We start from the raw sequence: 26,648 nt of genomic DNA, 5'->3' as shown, positions 1-26,648 counted from the left end.
AAGCTCAGGTCTCTGAAGGGTGATGGTTACATGAGCAGTTCTCAGCAGTATTAATTAGCTTTAGTACAGTTCCCTTCTGATGCTGTCAAACTATTTATAGGTGTGGAACTAGCTAGAACAAATTCTGCATCAAGGTCCGTTGTACAACACAGAGATGCCCTGTAGCACAATGTCCAGAACAGAGGTTGTCTTGTGTTTTTAGATCTGCCCATAGCCTGCTGTTACTGTGGGTAAATGTATCCACATTAAGTAGAAGAGGTTAAACTCCTGTAGAGACTCAACAGCAAAATTTTAAGATTTTTCATTAAGCAAATACTTATTTTCTTCCAGTTGGCTGACATTTTCAGCTCGAGGTAAACTGATTTTCCAGTTGCAGAGAGACAGAGCAGTACTACCAAGAAAACTGTTTAAATATGCTAAAAAGTTTTATTTTCCCAGTATTCCTAAGAAACACTGTAATAGTAACTAAGCGATGGTTAGAAGCATGGTTTTACTTGTATTTGTTTTTCTGTTACTTGGATCTCTGAGACACAAGTAATATGATCATTCCCAATGAATGCCAGCATCATTTTCATGAAATATCAGAAATACAGATAGTTATAAAAGCAAATGAAGCTATACTATATTAACAACCATAAACATACCAGATATATTTAAATGGTGGGGTTTTGCATCTGTGCCTCATGTGGCATTGTATACGGAGCTGTTGTTAGAGCCAATCCTACATATTTCTTCAGTTAATTCAGGTGGAGTTACAAGTACTTGATACTACTGAGGCTCTTTAAGAAGGGCCCGTAGCCCATAGCCTTTGGAAATGGAAAAACTCCCTTTAAAAAAAGGAAAAATATAGAACCAACCATTTTCTGTATAAATTAATAAAATTTTAGATAAAAATGATCTAAGAAAATACTGTGTTGAGGTTTTGAAACATCCTGCAGAATTTAATAAATAAGATTACAGTTGGTGCATAGGAAGCAGGAACCTTTAAAAAAAAAATCACAAAAAACTATGCAAAGCATATATTCTATATCAAGTCACCAAATGTTTTATATTAGTTTCTATGGGGCCTTATTAAGTGTTAACATAAATATGACAGTTTCATTAATTCTGTGTTCTATCTTTTTTTTTTTCATCCTCAGGAGACGCTGTTTAGGAATATCAATTTTTCTTTATGAACTTCCCACTAAAGCAAACAAAAAAAGACTTCAAATCTTTCCTGGAAACAATCTATGCTCTTAAAGAGCAATTGGTGATATCAGTTATTCCAGACCAAGTCCTTTTCTCAATTCTAAAGTTTTTTTAATAGAGCTAGAAATCCATTCCATACGATCCGGATATTGTGCAAGTATGCAATTTGTCTCATTGTATTTATCTAGCTAGCTGTGGATAAGAAAACTTGTTTTTTCTTTTATCTGAGCACTAGTGAATGGTGTTTTTCCTTTACCAAATCCCATTTCACTGTATTAAAAAAGGGGAATTCATAATCAGTCACTTAAATTAAATTACTTTAGTCTTGAGATGTCCCGGTTTCAGAAAGGTTTTGTTTATGCTTAAAGCTTTGGTAACAGTATAGTCTGTGTCAAGGAGTGGGAAGTGCACTAATCCACATGGGGCAGTAGAACCAGAAGCGATGAAAATTTGTCACTGCTTCTTTACGCAAATGCTGTGACAAAATAACCACTCTTTTAAGAAAAAAAAAATAAAAATCTTTCAATATTAAATTTGGTGCTGTATCATCTGCAGTAGAAACAATAGACAAACTTCTACTCTCTGACATATCCCAGAACTTCATTTTCACAGTAGTATTTCAGGACTTCAAAAATATGGAACCTCATATTGTTATTTATATGCTGTGGCAAAGTTGTCCGGAGTCTTTTTTTTATGAGCAGAGCTGTTTGTTCAGAATTCGGAAGTAGCTTTGTATCTAAAAGTGTTTGGTGAAACATCCTAATATGTGACTGATTTTTGAGAATTCAGCAGCACTCAGAAATACTCCTAAGTTATTCTACTTTTAATTAAAAACCTGTGACTATAGGAGTTCCTGAGGAACTGGCCACTGGAATATGTGATTACCCTACATCCCCCCAAAAAGGGAAGGGTGTAGAATGAGTAACAGTAAGGTATGGTGACGATAGCCCAAATGGTCTGAGAGAGGGGTTAGGATCGAAACGGCTTTACCTTAGAAGCTTCCTGGGTGATGGGAATAAAAAGCAAAGAAAACAGTACTCTGACATAATTTTTACACCTCTCTAAAAGTGCAAGCAGAGTCACTGTGGATTCATGATGAAAACTTTATAATACCACAAAACCAAACAGTATAAAACCGCATACCTGGCCACCCTCTTTAACCTCTGAATAGAGCTAATGTATGATTGATAGGCACTAACTATGGAAATATTTCACAAGGAACGGAAAGTAAGGTTTTCCATGGGGCTTATTGTTTTCAGAAACTTGGCTCTGTAAATAGCTCTGGTTCATGTAAAGGCAGAGGATGCTCTGCAGCTATTTCTCCCTGTTCTGTAGCCTGGGGAGGCTGCTGACTGTGCTTACAGGACTCCCATGCCTGCCACACAGGAAAAAAAAAAGCCAGGTAGCCAGCACAAGGCCTCAGGTAAGAAAAGCCTTCTAAGGGTAAAAGGGAGCTCAGTAAGTTTTCCCACTCACTCCTCAACTTCTGCAGGTGAGATTGTGCTTTAAGATACACCAGCAAAGACAGCTGAGTTCCTGCTGCACAATGAGAAGGTTAAGAGGCTGTGAGCACCTCAGAAGGGAGCAAGCCCACATCTGTAGGGTCAGCAGAGGCCATATATGGAGGATTTTTGACATTGGTCCCCATTTACTTTAGGCACGAATGGGATTAGGATGAGGACACGCTAACGTTTGCTAGCCACAACAAAGCTCATACTGATGAGTCTGTAAAAATTCCTTGGGGGCTTTATGGAAAATAGATCCCTGTTTTAATTCTGTTCTGTGATTAGTTATTGCTTCATGCCTTTTTTTTATTTTTTTATTTATTTTTTTACACCCTCAGATGACACCCACTGATTCAGCTCACTGTTCTGTGCAGTTTATAAACCAGAGTTTACTTTCTGTTAGCACAGTAATACCTCAATGCCATGTGAGAACTCAAGGCTTTATGTATTAATGGTGCCTACAGAAATCCTATTGAGAACTTACCATGGCTCGCATTGTCAAATCCCTTTTTTCCCTAGCATTAGATCCACTGAAACATATGTAAGCCTGCCCCACCAAATAAAAGTGCCTGACTTTTAGAAAAGAATGAAAGCAGCTCTTGTAGATTCTGTGTTTATAGCATGTCATATGGTAGAGCTTGGTCAGAATATTTTTGAAGTTAAATAGTGTTTAGAGAAGTTCCAAAACAAAAATCAATCCAAGAAAAAATTCCAAATGAAAGATTTCTGTTTTGTAAAATGTTGTCAGCCCTGCTTCCTTTGAGTAAGGCCGCTCTACAAAAAATGGCTTTGTCTGTGTAAATTTAACATGGGGGATTGATTTAAATTTCTGTTTCAGCTGTAATAATTACACACATACAATCATGCAAGTATCGTGCTGCCTTATTTCAGAAAAACCAGGCCCACCGAGGAAGCATATGTGTTTGCCCTGCAGCTTGTGGGAACACAAGGACATACGCCCCAATCCCCTGTCCAGAGAGGAAAATTTCTATACTAAAATATGTCTCCATCCAAGGAGACCACTTGAGTATGAGCAACCTTGTTCCATTGTGCCACATGTCAGCACAGGCTGTAGAGGGCTAACCATCTTCAGAGAGGCTACGTTGATCTTTCTGCTCCTTGAGTCCACCACTAAGCTAAATTACAAACTAACATCCTAGTTTAGCAAATTTTAGTAATCTGTCTGGGAATGGGATGCTCGCTGAGAGCAGATGTGCAGCTTTCTCTATCTATCCCTCTCCCATAAATTTATTCCCTTTTTGTTAGGTTACATGTTATATTAAGTAGTTCTTAAAACTACAAATTCCCAAGCAGGCTTCTGATTAACCACTGCCTAAGTACAGGACAAACCAGTTGTGTCCAAGTTTCCCAGTCAGACCACAGCTCATGCTGACTCCTCTGTCTCTCCTCTATCAGGGCTCTCGGGAATTTCCATTTGTCTGAGGAAGGGTTACTTGTCATCCATGTGATTTGGGTTCTACTTCACCTGAGTCTCATGACAGTGTTTTTAGCAGATAATGCTCAAGATCTCAATTTCTCTTAAAATAGCAAAGGAAATTTCTAACTTCTGTGATTGCATGAAAAAAATAAATATGAAAACTTTGAGCTCCTCTAAACTGCAGAATCCAGAAGGCAGATAAAATACTTTCCACCTCTTTATTTTTAAGGTTCTTAAAGTTTATAGCCAGTCCCTTTCTTTAGGATATATGTATATATATATACATATATATATATATTCTTTAGGATATATATATGTATGCATATAAAACTTCTGTAGAGAAGGTGGAGTTAAGGGAATTGACTCACGTGTTTATTTACTTATTTTTTATTCTTTGAGGCTGGCCATGGACATTTGCCATCCTTCTGTCTAAAAGTGAAATCGGGGTTATGCGTTTTGTGTTATAACTAAAAGAAAGGGCAACTAGTCTCAAAGTGGCAGTAGCCACTCTTTCCCAAAAGCAAGTAAGGTCAGTGTGCCACGATGTATCTGAATGAAAGGAAGAGCCAAAGTGACTCCTTCCTTGTCGCACTCATGACAATTCTAAGGGAAAGGCTGGAGTGAGACTCTAAGAGGAGGTATGGCCTGCCTGACAGTATAGGTAGTGTATGGTGAATCTGAGGAATTTGCAGTGCACATTCCACACCACCTATTTTCGTCTAAGTATTCCAAGAGGGGTGCAAGAAGCTTTGCTTTTAACTCTTATAAGCCCTGCAGCCTGAATAAGGTTCTGATGTGGGGCAACAAAAGCTGTGCATTTCTTGTTTAATTGTTAGCTCCTTGCCTGTGTAATTTTAGATGTAATTGTTTTTTTTTTTTTCCTTCTTTATTTTTTTTTCTTTCTTTCTTGCATCAGTGGAAACAAAATATCAGAAGTATGGGAATATCGGAGCAAGTGGAAAGAGTGAAAACAGCTGTTTTCCTGGAATGTAATGTCATGCCATGGGGGGTCAGAAGCAGATGAAGCTAAACAATGACAAAAAAGAGTGCCTTTATACATGCATTTCTTCTGGTTTCTTTTTTAGCCATGAAATATTTGAAGTTACTAATTTTACTGCATAAACAATTATTTTTTTTCTAGTCTCTGGGCAGCTGGATCAAGATTTAAGCTTCTGTTGAATGATTGGTTTCTTTCTATTAACATATATATATTTAATTTTATTCTTGTCAGTATATTCAGTGCCTGTTTAAGTACAGCTCATGTTGCTCAAGAAAGATTGCAACAGACTTTATTTCTATTTTGTACACCCAAGGAACTGCTGCTTGTCACTAGCAGGAAAGATGTGAAGGACCAAGAAGAGAACTTACTGGTCTGCATTTAACTGTACTATTTTGAAAAACACATTTCAATAAAGAGTCATTTACACAGTTTACTAAGGGAAAAAAAAAAATCTCAAAATAAAAAAGACTTCAAATAAAACAAGTCATCCTCTGAGAACCCACAGGGAATTGTTTATTTAAGCTCACCCAAGAAAAAATACTTTCAAGTTATTTGCAATGCCAGACTCTTGGACTGCAAGTTTGAGATATTTCTTTAACAAAAACACCTTTTTCTCCTTATTTGTTGTTATTGTTCTTGTTGTTGCTATTATTATTTTTAAAAAAGTTTCCATTTTAAAATCACTTTTTTTTTTTTTTTTTTCCCTGAAGAAAAGAGTTCCTTACAGGTTTAGCAAAGAAATTAGACCTGTTTATGAAGGAAAATGGAATTAATGAGTCTGAAATGCATATTCACTAGCAAGTTTAGTTTGTATGAAGCGGTAGCTTTAAGAATTATTCCTGATTAATTGTAAATCCTAAAGAAATCAGTAGGCCTTCTCACATGTTTCAAATTAAATATATGATTGAGTGCTCTGCTGTTTCTGACAGACTGTACTCTTCAGTAGATCCAATAATTTTAGGTGATTTTCTTTTTTTCTAAGAAAAAATTTGAAGCTGGTGAACTGAAACACACCATGAGATCATTTCTGTTTTACCTTACTGTTAATGCAAAAAAGTAAATGTTAACCAGTTAAAAAAAATAAAAATGTTTAGTCCTTTTTTTTTTTTTTATTAACAATTTTTCATTTGGAATTCATCTTCATTTGTAATTCTCACAGTAAAAAAAAATATTTGAAGATTTAGCATTTTGGATGATAGGAACTTTTTGTCTAACTTTGTTAGACATGAAATGAACTTTTCCAGACTATTTGGTTCCTACAATAATTAAGGCAACCCAAAGTGGCTTTTCTGCTTCAATTTTTACAGAGTAGTCAGGAAATTTGTTGTTTTCCTTTTTCCAACATTCCTCTCTATCTGGGAAGTCTGTTTTTGAATATTAGAAACTTGATGATATTTAACAGCGTCAATAATTTAAACTTAGATCTTTTTCAACTACTTCAGACCTTGGGAAAAGAAACATTTACACTATTAGAAATAAACTCCAGTTGACTCACCTCCTCCAAATTTAGTATCTGCATTGAAATAAATATTACACAAAAGTATTACTTTTTATTTAACCTATCTTCTAATACCATGAAAGAGGCAGTAGTTACAACTCTAAAGTGCAGAATAGTAACCAAGCTCAGCGTTAGCAACTTTTTGCCTTTGAAAAAAAAAGGCTGTAAGCAACAGTAAAGAATTTACATTATGCTTCCTACAGATAATGTTCTTATTTCACAAGCTGTTTGCGCCTGGCAAGATGCCGCAGTCACCAGTCCATGAAATTCACAGACACTCATTCCTGCTACCACTGAGTTACTTAACTATTTTATTTTGGCTGAGAACAGTGACTTTCCAGCTGGACAACAATCTGTAGCACTTTACATTTACAAGAAGATGCCACATAACAATGTTAAAAAAATACTTTGTAAAGCTACTGAAACTTTGGCTTGGTACCCACAATTTACAGTAGCTTGCTTCACTGGCCGTAAGAGAAACAAGAATACGTGATGCAACTTGCCTGATATTTTTGAGCTCTGAAAAAGAAATTACCCAGGGTGAAAAAGGCTCATGCAAAAATACTAGACCCTTGTACTGTGACGCAAAAGTGTGAGAATATGTGTAACAACAGAGGTACCACCTGGACACCTAAATTGATACCCAATGATCTTTTCCTTGTTCATTATTCAAATCTTGCCTAGCTTCTCTAGAAATCCATTTGCAGCCATCTTTTCAACTTCAGCATTAGATACAGATTTTTTATTTGATGTAGGGCTTGGTATAACCCACTGCAGCCTGCAGGACTGCTTCTCTCTTTTCACTCTCCTGTGATTTGTGACATGTCTTGGTCACTTTCCAGCTTTGTCCAGGCTTCCTTTGTGCCAAGTTACTTTGTGTAAGTAAGTTATTGATTTTACATTATTTACATTTATAAAGCAGCCATTTCTCTGTCCCTTTTCTCTATTCATAATCCTGGAGCTGCTGCTACTTTCCTGTCCCAGGAGAACACCATGATCCCAGAAATTCCTCTTTCCACCAAAAATGAGTGGCTAACTGATTCTTGTGGTACTTCCCTGTCCTCTGTGGCCAGGACATGCCTCCCTGCCAGACTAGAGGGAACTCTGTGTACATCTTCTAACCTTCCCCTGCCCTGGTGCACTGGGGCCTGCTCTGCTGTCAGAGAATAGCTGGTGGTAAGGTTGAACAATGGCTAGCAATGGTGACACAATTACCATGACATCAGAGGCCATGTGAAAATTACTGATCCATTGTTTTCATTATGCTTCTTCAGCACCCAGTGAAAAAAGTGCCCTGTGTCCTACTTCCACTCCGGTCTCAGTATTTTAATCCATTCCCATTTTGCTGAGAGTTTTCTTTGGCCTCTTCCTCAAAATATACTTTTGTGACACTCCCATCAAACCACAAAAGAACAGTCAAGAGTCAGAAAGGGCCAGAGTGAAGGAACTTGCCCCACCTCCGCAATCAAGCCACAGCAAAAGCCAGGAACTGTAGAGAGAAATCAGAGTAATGATGAACTGATTGCTAACTCCAAAACTCAGTCCACTTGCTTGTGCCTTGTTGGTCATATGAGGATTTTTTCCATCTGTAGCATATGCAATCTAACTCAACAGCAAGTTATTTGATGTAGAGAGTTCATTTATAGATGTGATTTTGGAAACCAATGGTTCTGTAAAGCCACTGGCCAGTTGAAGGGGACCTGAAAAGAAGCCTCTGATCTTTTACGGAGGCCTGAGCATGTGTCTTCTGGAAATTAGACTCCTCTAAGGGTTCATATTTTCCAGTCTCTCTGTCGCTCTGGCAAGCTCCTGGGCAGGTTGTGGAGTTTCTCTGAGGAGAAGTTTTTAAAATGTAGTTAAGACAAATACGTGTCGGGATTGTCCTGGATATAAACAATTCCACCATTGGTTTCCAAAGCAAGGCCTCTGTCTTTTTTTGTAAGATTGTTGTGAGAAATCCTACAGAAATCTCATCCTCTTTTATCCTCTTTCTTTTTTTCTTTTTCTTTTTTTTTTTTTTTTTTTTTTCCAAATTCTGCAGGATCTCTGTAAAGCAGGAGAATTTTGTAGATAACAAAAACTCAACAACTAGACAATCACAAGAGATGTAAAGAAATTCTGGTAATGACTCTATTCATGATCTGGTACTGGTCATCTGCAATAACACATACAGTTTTGAGAAGAAAACCAAGTGCTGGCTGAGAGTTTACAACAAAGAGCAACAAGCAAAAATAGTTTGAAAACTGTAAAAACCAAGCAGAAAAGGGGGAAAAATAAAGGAAGTAGAGCTAAAACAATCTCTATTCAAAATTTTATTCCACGAGTCTCAGAGGAGCCCTTGGGACTGTGGTCCCCATATTTCAGTCTGCCATGCGTTCCAGGAAAAATTTAGATCTGAAGATTCATGGAGTTCTCGACTGTTCTTCACATACTGGCTTTTGTTCTTGCTTTCATGCTTTCACCCAACACTTCAGCAGTTATATCATTCCCTTGGGACTTGAAAAACCTGTTTTCTTCTCCTCCCTTTGTCCAACAGAATTCTGGCTTAAAAATCTCTCTCCAAAAATTTCTGGAGGATGCCTTGGGGAACTCTGCGATGAGAGGAGCCTCCGAATATTTCTGTGGAAACTGTTTCATTTTGAATGGAGTAATTAAATTCTTGTTAAACCATTGGCCTTAAGGTTACGGAATTTGCCTGGAAGGGGAGAGATGAATATTTCAGACTGCTCTGATTAACAGTTCTCTACTTATGCTAAGCCAAGCATGGAATAGACCCCTAGCATTCTCCTTCCAAGTAAACCTTACTTTAATGTCTCATTCACACACTTCTTTGCTTGGTATTCCTCCTTATGTGCCACTCCAAGCCAGGCGAGGAGTATAAATATAATACAACTCCAGAGAAAGCTGGAATTTTGTGCTCAACATTTCCTGTTACCTGGCTTTAGTGGCTATCCAGGCACTATGTCAGCCTTTGCAAAGCCGATTTTTATGTGCCAGACTCTCCCCATGCAGCCTTGGCACCTAACTGGAGCTTGGTGAATCAGTATACCTGTAAATCCCTTCTGTGGATATCACCTCTAACTGATTAATTTTCAATCTCTTAAAAATTCCCATTCAAGTAAAGAATATGATAAATCCCTCCACCAACTGAACCGTCTGTGGCTTTTGCCTTTAGCAAAGTATGTATATCAATGGAAGCTGTGCAATACCTTCTGCAGTACCATGTCTGGTCTAAAGTTGGACACATTATTTGAAGTTCAGCTGTACTTAATTCTTCCCCCTTGCAATGCACGTCAATCACATTTTTTGATGCAATTCAAATTTAGCATGAAGAAAATGCTTTAACATTCTTTGTACATTCTTTCCTGGGGTTTCCCAATTGGTGAAGAACTGTCAAAAAGTACCATCTTCTGCAAGTTTTTTTCCCAGAGACAAAGAATTCTGATGGACTTTTTCTAGCAAAACTACATTTATTTATTTATTTATTTATTTATTTATTTATTTTCCTCCAAAGGCAGGGAACAAATTGTTCCTTCAATGGGTGTACGATAAGAAACAATTAAAGATTGTTTTGATGCTTTTTTATCCCCACAGGTCAGTAGGCTTGCAAGATGGTGGATTCATCCTTTTTTAAAAATATATTAGATTACATTGTGGTGGCTGCCACTCCTAATATTAACCGTCTTATTTCAGTGGTAGATGTCATAATATGCAAAATTATTCAGCGCTAGATATCCTAACCATATTCCAAAAGATATGTTGCCTACAAGAAATCTAAACAACTCTCTTCCTTTAGCGATTGTTGTTATGGATAAGCCAAAGGGAACCTATGCATTTGCAAACTATTAAAATTGTGCCTGTCTGAAAAGTCCCTGTGGAGCTATTTTGAACTTCCTGGAAAAACAGAGAGGATATGAGATTGAATTAACACCTTGCTTCATTTGGCACCTCATGGGAATCAGATGCCTGGGGAACTTTAGTTATCTATGCTGAAAATAATAAACCAGTCTCTTATCCGGTACTATCTAATTTACAGTATTGCTTGCACGTTATGATGCTGCATTTAATTACAATACAATGATAAATTACCTATTATATTATAATTTTGATTGTCTTTCCCTGAAGTGTGTCTTCCTTGCAGCTGCACAAACAAGCAAACAGCTTCAGCCATTTGACTTGTCCTTGGATATCTGGGAAGTTTTTGTTTGAGTTTCAGTTCCCCCTTAAAGAAAAGCACTAAATTTCTTGGGTGAAACCGGCAATAATGGTATCACCAGTGTGGTCTCCATGGGGGATATATCTAGGATGCTGAAAAGCTGAGAAATACAGAACTTTGACTGAGAACGAAAGTGATGACTCGTAACAGAGTCTGTCCCGTTGTCTGCGTTACCCTGTTTAAAAACATTTATCCAGATTTGCTAAGAAAGACAACTAAATAATATTTAACTGGTGTTCATACTGTGAAAACTGATGAGCCTAATTAGCTTCTATCTATTTTCAAAATAGGGAAACAAAATTAAAAAAAAAAAAAGCAGGTCTGAGGCCTCTACTAATAGCCAAAACCTCCTTCTTTACCATTTCTTCAGTGTTCTCTGTCTGGTAGTGGGTGGTCAGTCCTTTGTAGAAGTGGGGTCCTGTGAATTGCCAGCAGCTAATGGTTGATTTCAAGAAAAGGGGATGATCTTCATTTCACTTGGGGAAGCAGGCAATACCCCCTAGGTGGAGTAACAGCTAGAAATTCAAAAACTTGTTTATTAATAAAAGTGTGACTGACATGAGACACAAATACTGTTTATCCTTTTTAAATGGGAGAATGTCACTGCAGGCCCAAAACAAGAAAAGCACAGCAAAAGAAGTATTACTTTTGTTGGCAAGGCTTTAACAGCTCTCCTTGCTTCTTGTTAGGTTAAAGTGTCTTTAGATCTTGATTGCTGCAGCAGAAATGGTACAGCAGGTTTGGGAGTGAATTTTGAATGCACTGAGCTAAACAGCTTCAGAACAAGGCACCATGAAAAAAACATGGCTGAAGCACATGACAGGAATAGTTGCCCACACCACTTTGTTTCATGTGATATTAAAGTGAACACTGAATCTTGGAACAAACCCAGTCAGCTGAGGGCAAAGGGTTTCATGACAATATTCTAATAACGAATCTGTTCCATCCATTTTTTTTTTTTTTTTACATTGGTATGTTTCTATCTGCAAGCTGACCCTACTCCTTAAGCATATAGATATGTCACTTAAGGATTTAATAGTCAGAGACACTGAGAGACTGTCCAGATCCCTCTTTGACAGTTCAAGAGACAACTCCAAGAGGCTGAAATACTACTGGGATTTGAAATAGTGTGTACAAAGAGTCTCCATTTCTTCAGCTAGTTAAAGTGGTTTGTTTCTATAATTTCTTATGCATTAAAAATAAATGTATAGCAAGTAATATTTTAAAGTAACTTTCTGTTATACTGCTGGCATCATCTCCAAAACAGTCGTATGTCTTAATGACATTCCATTTATTTAACTGCTTTTCTCATTAAAAACACAGCCATGGTGGTACTGATTGCTCAATGTTTGACTGTCTAGATTATACAGAGCTGCCTGATCTGAAGAGACAAAAGCCCAGGGCAGAGCAGCAACCACAGGGAAGGGAAGTTCCCTGCTAGGAGTTTATCAGGTTGAGGAACAATGTGCGTTGCCTGATGCACTTAATAGCCAGGAAGTTACTCATCACTGTTAGTGATTCTTACTGAAAATACTAAAATAATTTCCAGTACTTCATCCAAGTGTCCTTCAGTTGACAGTGGATCCAGAGTTGTTAAAATGGCCGTGCCTGATTCTGCACATTGAATTTCTGCAAACAAAATTAAACACAAAAGTTTATGAGGCATTTTTCATTTCATCTTATTTTATTTAGCTGGAGAGCAGATTTTACCAGTGCCCTGAGTGGGTTTGTTACAACACAGTTCAGAGCTGGACATTCTTTGTAATGCTGATGTATCTGAGGCTTTATACTCTAAGGAGAGGCCCCTGAGCTAAAAAAGAGTAGGAAAAAATATTAACACGTTTTCTTATTCTTCCAGTATGAGAAATTTGTTTGCATTTAAGCTCTCCCATAGTATCATCCTGGAGCTGAAAGGTGTTTTTGCCCTTGCAATGTAGATCTTGGGTATCAACAAAAATCATTACCCCAGATGGTGAAAAGCCATTCAAGATACCCTTCCCCACTTGCACCAAAGGATGGTGAAGTTGTGATGGCCCCACAGTCCTCAGGAGTTCTTTGAAGGCTTGCAGTGAGGGCAATGAAGAGGTCCCATCTGCACCACCCTCTGGAGGAGGTCCCTTAGGAGCACAATGCAGACCTAGCCATAGTGCTACAAGAATATATGCCAGGTGGAAATGTTATTCCAGGACATGCATGCAAAGTTTTTTGTTTGTTTGTTTGTGAAAGGTGCCAGGTGCTCTTAGTTTGCAGTGAGTACTTGGTTGCCCTGAGGCTTGAGGTGGGGAAGAGATGCTGTTAGTCCCCAAGAACGCTCTGACCATGTAAAAATGGCACCCCAACTCTCCAGGTCTGTGCTGCATTTTGCAAGATGTGCATCCCAAGGATGGTATGCTCAGCAGAGTGTCTCTAACCACAGAGCAGAAGCTCTATGTCCCGTTTCTTGTATTCTTGCTTCAGGAGGCTCTACTGTGTCACACAAGACCAGATTTACATGACACAAAATCAAGATTTCATGTAAGCCTGTAAAATCTGTGATACTTATATAAGGAAATTCAAGGAGCTAATCAAGAAATATAGAGCTACAGGTTAATGCCTCAGTTTTGAACTTTTTGTTGTTCATGGATCACTCCGTGTATAAAGATCAGAATTAAAACATGGCTCAATAGGTTTCTACTTGGTCTCAATGATCTGCGGACCTGGAAGACATGAATAACATGCTGAGATTGGAGCAGTATAATGCAAACATTTCAGTGATGTACCAGGTGTTGCCTGAAAGCACCAGCTTTCAGATGAGGCCTTCAGCACTTTATCTGAGCGCTAGTGATTTGTAGATAAATGATCACACTGCACTTTTGAAAAGAGCACAGAGACAACTTCACGTTTGTAACTAACATCCACTTTCTTAACACATAATATAACATGCAAGGCTGTTCCTGACTGAAGCTTGGCTGTTAATGTTTGCCTACACAGTCACTATACTTACCAGCACCTAATTCATCTGAAAGCAGTCTTTAGGATTCTGAGAGAGATGTTAAATAAAACTAAATTACATTTTTCCATTCTGTCTAACACATAAATCACTATAAACATAAACCAATCCTGTGTGTGCAGTTTGACCACAAGCTTTGCTACTGAGTAGTTTTAAATGAGTTTTTCACATCCTTATTTAGAGGCAGTATCATTCTGCCCTGAATGTTAATAACATACTAAAACGGACTGGAAGATTTACACAAATATTACAGTCGTGTATCCGAATAGTAATGCAACTTACAGGTGCACTTCTCTTTTAGCACTTTCCTGAATGCACATGTCTGTGTGTAAAGCAAAAGTCATTCGGGCAGCAGAACATTCCATGCTAGCACATCCTCATTTGTTATCAACAGACCCAAATGATTCTTCTTCAAGCAGCAGTTAACAAGCAGGGGTTTAATTCCTCTGGAGCCTGTAGGCTGTTCCCTGAAAAATGCAATCTCACGTTAGGACTTAATTATTTTAAGAGTTTGGAGAACAAAAAGATCTTGACAGGAAGATAAGTATGAGCTCAGGGAACCATGGATCCTGGTCCAAGTCATTTTCCTCTGCTGATTATGGATTTGGTGAAAACAAGATTTAATTGAGAGAGACAGAGACAGATTCTTTGAATGCAAAGTCAAATAAAGAGGTTCATGTGTTAATAGTTTCCTGGAAAAAATTAATATAGATTAATGTGGCCACCAAACGCCTGTGCAAACCTGCAGTAATATACAGAAAGGAATATGAGATGGTGTTTTGAGAATGAGATGTATTTTCCATTTACCCACGACTTAAGCTACGGACCATTTTACTTTGTTATGTGATCTTCCCTCATAAGACTCTTCTTTCTTCTGAACAAAAATCTAAATCATGTAAATCACATTTATATGCATAATGTACAGAATGGTCATTAACTACACACCTAACTCATGCAGAATTTTGTGATTTGATTTTTCTTTTAAAGTTGTTCATAATTTTTTCTAGAAGTAAAACAAAACAAAACAAAACAAAAACATGAATATAAACATTCATTACTGACAGAAAGCACCAGAAAAATAAACAAACTTTTTTTTTTTTTTTCAGGTGAGAATACATTGGGCCTGGGAGTTTTACAGTTCTATTATTATTATTTTTTCCCAAAAATTGCAAGAGAGAGCTGGGCAGAAGCTCCAAATGTACCTGCAGTCTGTATCAGATTTTTCGTAGTTACATCAAGTTTTGAAATTATTTAAAAAACAAACAAGAAGAGAAACTCACAGTATGTTTATTGATTTTCCTGGAAAATGGGATATATGTGTAGATTACTAAAAAAAAAAAAAAAAGCAAGCAACATGTTGTTGGATATAATCACTTATCTCATAATAAAAACATATAGAAATACCCAAGAAATTACTTATAGATGTTGTGAAGTTTTTAATGTGATAGCTTGCTATGTGAGAAATGTTCAAAGTAACAAAATTCTTAAAGAGATCAAAAAAGAACAAAGAGATTCTGTAGAAACAATGGACCAAATATATCTCAAGGATAACCCCACTGAGATCAGTGGAATTGCACTAGGGATATACTTGGCCCAGTGACTCCAGAAATGATGTTAATGAGGAGCCTTAACACCACTGCTAGAGAAATCTCTATTTAAACCATGCTGTGGCAGTTCATGTGAAAAAGTAAATGGGGCCTTCACACGAACTGCACAGCATGTGAGTGTGAATCAACAGGCTATAATAAATTGGTTTGGTTTCCTTCTCCCAGACTTAAGCAAATGTATTATATTGTTGCATTTGAGATGTTACAATGAAGGTTATGTCATTGTTCCATTATGTTCAAAAAAGCCTGACTGTGTCCGAAAAAGGCCTGACATTGAAAAATAGTTCTTAGAAAAAAAAGAGAAGCTCTAGATCAAAATTAATGACTGATAAATCCCTGGTAAAAATCCTGTGTTTGCCTAAAACTTGATCTGGTAGGCGTCAATAAGCTCTGGATGAGGAAATGTTTTGTAATATAAAGGCCCCATTTTTTTTTTTTTTCCAGGGAAAGTAAACCTGAATAGATTTATAACAAAATTTTGCTTCCTAACAGAAAGAAGCAATGATTTCCATAGTGTGAAGGAATGCAGTATCTGGCATTCTATGACATGATATATCCTTAAAATATTTAAAAAACACCGAACTTGAACTACCGGAGAAAGGAGTGACCTTTTCAACTTAAATAGCTGATCATAAAAAGCTAAGACAGGGTCATGATTATTTTAAAGTTAGGGTAAACTTATCACAAGTAACAGGAGCTGAAGCTGCATGGATTGTTCTGGCCTGCCTCAGACTGAGTGCAAATCCAATATAAAGCTATTCACCAGCAGATCTGATGGCACTTCACAGTTGTTGTTCCCTAGGTACTGATGGGGAAACTGAGATACAGAAAGCTAAGGTGGGCACCATCACTGAGATGGGTAATAGTGGTGGCATCAGGACCTTGTTGCACCCACTGACATGCCAGGCAGAACCCCCTCCTCAGGTCACCTTCATGAAATATGACTGATTCTGTAAGGTCTTTTCTGCTTGGGGGCTCTTAGGCTTCACTCTCCACCAAAAAGCAAAATCTTGTTTCCTAGTCTAGTGTCTGTTTGCAGGAAAGTGTTCAAACTTCACCAAAAATAAACCCACAAAACCAGTCTGTGAGCATGTGAAAGAGATTATAAGATGTAGTGCCTGTGCGCACTGGGCTGAATTCACTGCACTGGACTCAGTGACCCTGGAGGTCACTTCCAGTCCTCTAGCCCTATAAACAAGGAAATCATGTTTGGCTTCTTTACAGAGATCACAGAAAAAGAAATGCAGCATTTCACAGATTTTTCTTGGATATTCAAAATGATCATGTCCTGACATTTCGACTGTTGAAAAGAGACAGTATTTACTACCTAGCATGAAAAAGACCAGAAGGCTGAAATGCATAACAAAGTAAAGCCATGATATGAGACAGATGAACTCATTTAGATAAAATAAGACAAGACTCAACCTTCATCTGAACTTCAAATTGAAACCAAGTTACATGTTTCATTGAAAGAAGATAAAGATTTAGCCATTTTATTTATCTTCCAGTTCTCCTTTTACTCAAGAGAATGCTACTGAAGTGCTGGCTGAGATGCTGGGGAGAGCAGTTCCTGCCATCTTCCTAAGCAATATTGGGCCAGGCCCTTAGCCTCTCTTGCCTCACTTTCCAGTCCCATTCTGGTATTCGTCCTTTCTCTCTTTTCTGTCTGATGTATGTACTTTAAACACAAAATTCAGATCAATAACTACCTTTTATTATGTGATTACACAGTGCCTGATGTCCTTGTTTCAGCCGTTGTGTGCAATGTGTTTGCAGTACAAATGATGTTGATGAAAATATTTTCTGTGTCCCCCAGCGACAATTAGATGGGTATTTTAGATAGAGATATATTCTTCATGTGCTTTCTCTTTGGTTTAACAACCCAAGTATAAATCACTTTGATTTAAAAAGTGCTAGGAGAAGAGAGAGAAATGTTGCGTGCAATTTTGCCTTCACTGTATGAAATCTATGATATTACCATGGCTGCAGCAAAAAGTTAGAAGCAAGCAAAGATATTGACTACATTTTAATCCCTACATCATGGTAAACAATTATCATTCTGCTATGTGTTATTTCCCCCTATATTGTTACAATAATGGTCTGGATTTTTGCATGAATCCTTTGGGTTATAAATGTTCCACAAAATATAATGGAAAATATTTTTATAGAAGAGGACGTTATACAACCCAGCATGATCCCACTCCCCATCATTTGTTCTAGAATGATTCAGAAATGTTAATTTCTCTATCTGGATTTCATAAATATCTCAAACATCCCCAGCAGAGCACAAAAATTACTTATGTTTGATGGGAACTGACTTTTGGATCCTTTAACTGCTGTTTCTAAATTAGATATTTTGGTCTTGATTTTAGTTGTCATGTATGACACAGAAAGGCGTTGGAGAAACACCTCTGCTCTTTCTACAAATGATTGTTTGTGACACAGTCTTTAACCAAAACCAACAGTCTTTATGAGAGTTCAGGATATTGGAAAAAGTTAGATCTTGAAGAATTGTTATTGATAGATTTCTTCAAAGGAAGAGCATAGTATTTCTTCTTCCTGAACAACAAAAAAATATCTAAACACAGAGGCAGAGTAAAGACAAGTACAGAAAGTGAGGCTAGATTTTAGAAGAAATGATGTTTTTCCCCCATTCAGTATCTTTCGGCCTAACTCAAAACATGCAAAAAAAGACAGAAAGTCAGCCTGAATATCACTATCACAAAATAGATGCTTGAGGCATTGCTGAAACGGGCAGTTAAGGTTTAGAAGATTCATTCTACTTAGAAATTTGAATGAGAAAAAAAGATGATCTAGTGTCACTCATCACATGGTTTCATGATATAAATATACCAGTGAACCAAGAAACATTACTGAAGGCCAATGGGAACAAGTAGTTTTCAAAGGAATGTTAAAAAGAAAAAAGCAGAAAGTACAAAAAAAAAAAAAAGGTCTGGGGTTCTCCCATAATTAGCATGTACAGTTTGACACAGCGTTGAGTCTACTTGCCTGTGAAGTATTATAGACTTTGAAAGGTCTTTTGCAGTTGTGCTGAACAATTTTTGAATATTACCAAAATTCAAGTAAGGGTAGCTATTATAACAACACAACATTGTGAATCATCCCGTAATTATCTGCTAGCCTACTAATAATCAAAGTGTTAATCATTTAAATAGCTTGTTATATTTCAATGCTTTATGCAGCAGTATTTAAAAATGTTTCCATCATCCTGGCAAGGTACACTGCTTAGTTTATGTCATGTCACCCACTATGTGGTTAAATACTTATTAGAAAAACCTATCCGAAGATGGCTGAAAAGTGAGAAGGCCAGTCACAACCATTCAGTGAAAGGCAGGAAATGTGTTAAGACAATAGGATATACTTTTTCTCTAAGATTTAGGTAGAGAAGCATATAAATCACTATGTCATAGCATCTTAGACATTGCAAAACGATCTCAGCTGTAACAGCATGCTGCAGGGCAATATTTACTGCTAATTCTAATGATTGTTATTATGGGTATTCAGCTTTGGTATTTTTATTTCCCTAGCACCACTCCCTGAAATGATTTAAATTACAAATTTCTATTCTTATATATTAATTTCACCTTAGTGCTATTATTCGTATGTCAGCTCTCATTCATGGTCACTTCTTCAGTTTATATGTAGTTGTGGGCAAATTAGTTCTTGCCTTTTACAAGTCTTCAGCCTGTTCAGTTCAAACAGTATATTGAAATAAATTTGGTTTCTACTGTAGGGAGATTAGGGAGAACATTTCAGTTTCAGTTTCTGCTACATTCCACGCTGTATTTTGTTTAATATATTTTCCCAGTGGGACACTCGATGATGCTACTCTGAAGCTCCACTCACTGAAGAAGAAGCAGTTTAGGAGGCCTAGCAGAATGCTATAATAACTTGTAAAATTAGACAACAGCATCCACAAAAGGAAAAGATGGAGTTCATAAAGGAGAAAAAAGCCGAAAACCCAAACTAGAACAGGCTAGAAATTGATCTATTCTACCAATATTGCAAGGGAAGTGAACAAAACAGAAACTGGAAAAAAATATTGCCTACATTATCACAGAATGGTTGAGGTTGGAAGACACCTCTGAAAATCATCTAGTCCAGCTTCATGACAAAAACAGTTAACAAGAGCTTGTCACTTTCACTGGACCATGTCCAGTTTTGTTTTGAGTATTTCCAGGGGCAGAGATTTCCCAAGTTGTTCTAGTGTTTGATTAGCCTCATAGTAAAACTACTTTTATTTTTTTTTTATATTTTTTTTTATTTTTAGATGGAAGAATGGAAGTTTCTGTGTTTGTATTTGTGCCTATCGCCTCTTATCTTTCAGTGGTACCACTGAAAAGAGCCTGGCTCTGTCTTCTTTACACCCTCCCTTAGGGTATTTTTACACATTGATGAGATCCCTCCCGCGTATTCTCTTTTCCAGGCTCAACAGTCCCAGATCTCAGCCTCTCCTCACATGTCAGATGCACTAGTCCCTTAATCATCTTCATAGTCCTTGGCTGAACTCACTCCAGTATGTCTGTCTTTGCTGTACTGGGAAAGCCAGAAGTAAACCCAGCACTACAGATATGTCCCACCAGTGTTGAATAGAGAGGAAGGATCACCTCCCTCGACCTTCTGGCAATATTCTTCTTAATGCAGCCCAGGATGCTGCTGACCTCTTTGCTGTACATGCATATTGGTGGCTTATGGTCAAATTGATGTCCACCAGAATTCCTGAGGCCTTCTTTGCCATGCTGCTTTCCAGCCACACATGCCCCAGCATGTGGTGGTGCCTGGGGTTATTCTTCCCAGGGAAGTGTATTTGGCATGTCTCTTTGTTGAACTTCCTATTAGCCCATTTCTCCGGCCTCTTAAGGTGCCTCTAAACAGCAGCACAACCATCTTGTCTATCCACCACTCCTCCCAGAAAACTTGCTGAGAGTGAAGTCTGTCCCATCATCCAGGTCATTAATAAAGATGTTAAACAATACTAGCCCTAGTATTAACCCCTTGGGTATACCACTAGTGACTTGCTAGGCTTCATGCCACTGGTCCCAGCTGTTTCAGCAGAGCAGGTCAGCCAGTTTTCATTCCACCCTACTATCCATTTACCTAACCTGTACTTTGTCAGTCTGTCTAAAAGTAAGTTATGGGAGACAGTTACGAAAACTTTGCTAAAGTCAGTGATCTCCCCTCATCCATTATTAAGACATTCCACAATGAATATTCAGAAAATAGATTATAGCAGTTTCTAAGTTCTAGACATTCTGGACTGTGTATCTAAAGTATAAGGTCTTATTTAATTTTACCTGACTTAAACAGTGCAATCAAATTTCAAAATACAACTGATATATGACATGAAAAATCTTATAACGTGTATAGATAAAACTGCAATTCAGAAACCCAGGTTGGTAATACTGACATTTTAAAACACCCCCCCCCCCCTTTTTTTTCCTGTAGCACATGTATACTGGGACTAAAACCAACTTTTCTCCTTCTGTTTTCCCAACCCTATATTTTTACAACGTTTAAATATATCCTCAGCTACATGCTTAACTGAATATCTAAATACAAAGATACCTGCCCAAATGATACCATGTCTTTTCAAAAGTTAAGCAATGGAACCAGTTGCCTCAAACCATTATGAACATTAGCTCAGTTTTCAAGACCCATCTGGTCAAAGCCCTGAAAAAACTTTGTCTGACTTCAGCATTGACCCTGCTTTGAGCAGGAGTTTAACTGTATGACCTACCAATATCTCTTTCAGTCTGAATTATTCTATGATTTTTATAAAGATTTCTTATGCAAATACACATTGTCTATGCATATTACCTATATTAAAAAAAAAAAAAAGAGTCAGGGAATGCTAGAATTAGATATGCTAGCATAACACTAATTTAGTCCATGTGGTAGATGGATTAATTCAGTCTACAAATGGGCAACCCATACATGTTTGTTTCCTCTTCAGTCTTCAGTCTGTGGCTCAAGGCTTTATTTTAATGTTTATATTCAAACCCTGCTCAGAAGAAAGGCTTCATTTTTACAGAGCCTTTTCAGTGTAACTTCTCAGTCTGCCATGAACATTCACAGCACCCCTGTGAGGCAAGGTAGCATCTCTGCTCCAATTTTACAGCCAGCCTCCGGACTGAATTTTTAGAGAACTTTGCATTTAATTGCACTTTAAATGCCCCCACTGACTTTAGTTGCAGCTGCCAGTGCTCAGCACATTTGAAAATCCAGGCTTCTAGGACTGCAGACTGGCTTGTCCAGCACAATTAACTTAATCATAAAACACAATGTTTTTATCTAGTGAGATAACAGTTTGGAACAAGGGAAAATCCCATTCAGTGGAATCTTTATGGTTACAGCTCCACTGAATCACAGCCCTTTCCACACTACTTCATTTCTTAACCACTGTACTAGATATGTAGCATGTGGTAATGAAATACGAAATGCATATATTTTACTGAGCAAATATCTCACTTGAAATGTGAGGTCTTCAGTTTGAAAATAAACATGAATCAGGGCTCAGCCGTGGAAGTGTATTTGCTACTCCACCAGCCAGGTCCCTCTGTCCTTGCTTACTCAGCTCTTTCATGCAGCGTTAGCTTGATCTTGCACTTTCCCTATGACAAGCTTCCAGAAGTAAGTGTGAAAAGGCAGATCACTTTCCACTACCCACAGGAAACAGAGTGACCCATCTGTTGTCTGTTGGATGATACATGAGCTGTGTCCCATGCAGAAGCCAAAGATAGTATGGACTTGTTCTCATTAAACAAAGCTAAATATCGGAAGCACATTTAAATGGCAGTATAGGACCTGCACAGCTGCCAGCTGAATTTCCAGAATGAATTCTGTTGGCTTTAAGCTATTCATCCCTAAGGCTGAGATGACGGATGACGCCACTACAGACTTTACCTCTCTTTACCTCCTAACGTGGGTTAGGACCACAGTAGCCAAAAACTACAATTGCTTCTTTAAAATCTTGAGGCATCTCAAGGTTTTAATGGCCTAATGTAACAGTTCTAGAGTAGTCTACATTATGGCAGCCTTATCCTACCTGCCCACTATTCAGAAAGTCCCCAGTTAATAGCATTGCCTCTGCCACATGCTGTGCACCCTGTGCCTCTGCTGCGCCAGGCAAACTACAGCTCTCCCGTTCATAGAGGAGAACATCCTGCTCATACATATGAACATCCTGTCTAAACAGCCCCAGGTCCTGAAAAGCAAGCTGTTCAGGGGGCAGAGATCCACTCCAAAAAGCTCAGGCCCCATTGCTTGAGAAGCTGCTTCTTTTCTTGCAATCATCTGTCACAGCTGAAATACAGACCAAAGTAATGCTTCCAACAAACTTTTCTGGAAATGGGACAAGAGGAAGAGGATTGCTCCATGGATGGCCTGCCTCTGACAGAACTTTTCTGACTTTCCAGGCACATGGCAAAGGTTGTCTCCATCCCTGCGCTGCTTTACTCAAGTTATGCCTGGGGATGGTATATTAATAGGTATTCCTTCTGTTGTATGTTTAATTTCTGAGGCTGATGACCCAAACATGATATGAGCACTGACAGACACTGTAACTGTATAAACTTGGGGGGAAAAATTAAATAATCATAACAAAGCCAATTGTCAATAATAATAATATTTTCCTTGTAGTGTAATAATTGTGTCATTAATTATTAAAGAAGAAAAAATAACAATGAATCATCAAGACTAAAAGTAAATGAGCCTAGAGACTGCAATTCCTTCTTATATAGGAGTGCCCTCTGCAGTCTAGTGGTTTGGGAGTGATGCTGTGCCAGCTCACACAATATCTGTACCGGGGAAATCAGGAATAGATTGGTCAAAGCCGGTGCTGTAAGTCAGGATGTGGAGTCGTTACTAACACCTGTAGGACGGGATTCACTGTATTAATACACAATTTCTTAGGATAAATGTTAACCCATTTTTTCTTACAGACAATCTGTGCTCACTTTAGAAGTTGTTTTTCAGATGTAAATGTTGAAGCTAAGAAATAACAACTTTCATCTCTGCTGCTTGGACATGGGGTATTTTAGCCTGCATTTTAAAGCCTAGCAAAAATTGTAAAGTGATCTTCAGGAATTTTCTTCAAAGGAGACATTGTCTGTGTCCTTTCAAGATTTTAAGCTCTAAAGCTGGTCACATGCTGCCATAATATTTTAATGTCATTCCTAGCTGGCAGGTAGCAACTTGCTTTTCATCAATGCATTATGTAAGTAACCCAAGCGTTAAGATGTGACCTCATTTTTAAACACACATTTCTCCATTAACTGCAAATTTTACAGAAAGATCACTTCCGCTTTTATGATGCTTCACAAAAATGATTACTTTTTTTTAAAAAAAAAGGGAATGTAAAAGAATATTTAATTTAGGGGGAAAAAACCCTAAACATCTAAAAGTTTATACTGCCTCCAATTACTTTTCATGCTTGACTATGTAGCAAGGAATTATACCAGGTCACCAACTTTGACATCTCTAACCTCACAATAATAGCCCTTTTTGTAATGTACCAAAATTGAAAATCAGTTTAGTTTATGTTCTCACTAGGTTCATGGCTCCAGTGCCTAATATATTGCTGACTTGTATGCCAGCATTACTCCCCAGTGAGGAATATTAAATAGCCACAGCATATATTAGAAGGGGTGAAAAGGTCCAGCTCAAGTCTGCTGTGTAGTTCACAATCGTTAGTGCTTTAAAAACTCAATAAGTTGCATAATGTTTCCACTTATCCGTGAAATTGTGGCATGATTCATATCATAGGCATCTTTAAATGATTTGTAGTCCACTATTTAAGTAGGTATTCTACATAAATAAATACTTCCTGGGTTTGTATACATAACTTGTGCTAGTCAGTATAAAAAGAGGCACAATAGCGCCTGACCTTTATTACTATGGCAAGAAGTTCATACTTCTAATGAAAACCCTCCAAATGACCAACAGGAATGGCGTAATACAAAACACCTCTGTCTGGAAAAAGCATTTTTGTAGCTTATCAAAATATGAAAGCTATTTCCCTCCATCTAAAGTTTCTTTGCTTTCCACTCCCAATATTCTCGGTGCCTTCCGAAAGGTTCATGGGCTGTGTCACTAAAGTTAATGCTAGTACATGGGATACAGCGTTTGGCTGCTGCTAGCTGGATTGCTCTTGATGCTGCTAGTTTCTTAGCACTAATTTCTGGCACTAATTGGACTAGAGCCCTCTCTCTTTGGGTGACTTACTTTACTAGTAAGAATATCTGCCTTCAGTAGTATATTGTTTTTTTCTACGTATGGGGTAGTTTTGCAAAAGAGAAGACACTTACAGAAGCTGAAGGATGATAGTTGTCCAGAGGAGTCCATGTTTTTCTCTCCCACCATGATATGGCTCCAGTGAGCGGTAAATCGTTTGCAAGAAATGGAGGATGTTAAACTGAAGAGAACAAAAGAAAAGCTTCATCAGACTCAACAATAGGAGGGCTCAGTCAGCACTCTTCTGAAACAAATATGCTGACCTCTAACTTTGGACTGTTCCTGAGGGGTCCTTTGGGAATCGCTTATTCTTCCTGTCAAATTTCTGGGAGTGCTAAATGAAGTTTCATCAAAGTACCATCAGTCAGACAATTCAGTAGCTACCATGTAGTCCTGTCAGAATTTTAAATGACTTTCTGGAGCATCCTTAACACCCCTTGTTGCATGCTTGTGCAATCATAGCCAGTGATGGCAAATCTATGCGTGTACCTAGCCTGTACGAATACAATATGAAATGCAGCGTGAAGCACAATGAAGCATGAGCATGATCTCTTCTATAAGGAACTTCAACACAAAGAATTATTCAACACTGGGATCTTGCAAAACAAGACTCAGATTCACTGTCCCAGTGTATGTGTATTAGCAATGGATGCTACAGTCATACCATGAAGGTCTGCAAATTCCCCATGTAGGTCCAAGCAATGGCTCTTGTGGCCAAGCCACATGCCCCATTTCACACCATTCTGTGCAAGAGCCAGAGCCGATCCCCAGAGGGCTATCTACAGTCATCCTGAAGGGCTGACACTATGTAGTTCTGTCTTCTGCAGGGCAAAAGTGGGATAGTTCAAGGAAGGATTGTGGTGCTGCTGCTCCTGCCAGCCAGGTACCAGGAAAGATTCTCACCACAAGTCCAACCATCTACAGACTGAGAAGACAGCTGCAGAAGGGGATAAAGGAAAGGAAACTGCCTTCACATCCAAGGTCACTTCCCCCTAGCCCCAAATCCTTACAGATTACTTATCCAGAATGCAAGACATTAGTAGTTTCAGTATCAATGCAGCATGAGCTTCACACGCTATTTTTCATCCCTAATGTGGGTGTGATTAGCTCTTTTAAAATCATTGGGACTATTAGCATAAATGAAAATGCTACCTATCAGATCACAATCTTTTAATTAGCAGTATGTTATTACAAGCTTGGTGAAGGAATTACTGAGTGAAATTGTACAAGCTAATTTATATGAGTCAGATGAAATATTGATCATAACTGATTTTTTTTTGGCCTCAATGCCTATGTACTTGTAGGAGTCCTGGCTAAATAAGAAAATATGGTCTTTTTTAGTTCTGATTTCTCTGATATATTTTGAAAATAATAATACCTTCAAGTAATGGTACTTTCTGGAAAAACAAAACAAAACTAAAACTAACACCCTTGCATAATATAGAGGGGTTTTTTTTGCACAATGAAGTTTCTTCTTTTTTTTCTCTTAAATGTCTTGTATCGTTCCCCCAAGGTGGAAAGTAAAGCAACGTACAATCTCTATAAATCAATATTTTGTTTTATCATAATGATGATGGACATTTTCAGCTTCTCACAGGGGAAAAAACATTGCAATATCTGTTCAAGCTTATTATTTATACAAAGGACAATGTTGTTTCACTGAATAAGACAGCCTAACTTGTCATATTGATACTGATATAAACTGCATTATGTTCTTGAATTTTGATGCTAGGGTAAACCTACAGTTTCCCTTTCCTCTGTACTCCATGCCAAATAACCAAAAGCAAGTACAATTAACATGCATGTAGGTCTAAACTGTGCAAAACAAGTTGCCTGTTGTGTAGACAGACTTTTCAGCTCAAATGTCTGAACTGATCCTCCCCTGTAACATGGTGTAGCAAATCCTGAAGTCCTGGAGCATGTTCCTTATGCACAGTCCCATGCAGATGACCTCA

General features: G+C 37.9%; 2 protein-coding genes across 3 annotated transcripts in view; one reads left to right on the top strand and one right to left on the bottom strand.

Annotated features, from left to right (window-relative positions):
* LOC308192509 (uncharacterized protein) overlaps positions 1–26,648 on the top strand; it is a 128,212-nt gene that overhangs the window by 98,916 nt on the left and 2,648 nt on the right. The window lies entirely within an intron of this gene.
* Positions 7,388–26,648, bottom strand: part of LOC308192506 (uncharacterized protein) — a 72,039-nt gene continuing 52,778 nt past the window's right edge. Inside the window, exons 15-16 of the mRNA XM_080586140.1 lie at positions 24,768–24,874; positions 7,388–14,301 (exon numbers count right to left, since the gene is read on the bottom strand). The gene's annotated coding sequence lies outside the window, so the exon portion shown is untranslated. The remainder of the gene's footprint in view (positions 14,302–24,767; positions 24,875–26,648) is intronic.

This window comes from Anser brachyrhynchus (assembly GCF_964034855.1).
Source record: "Anser brachyrhynchus genome assembly, chromosome: 3".
NCBI lineage: Eukaryota > Metazoa > Chordata > Aves > Anseriformes > Anatidae > Anser > Anser brachyrhynchus.
This window is presented reverse-complemented; position numbering and strand designations above follow the sequence as displayed.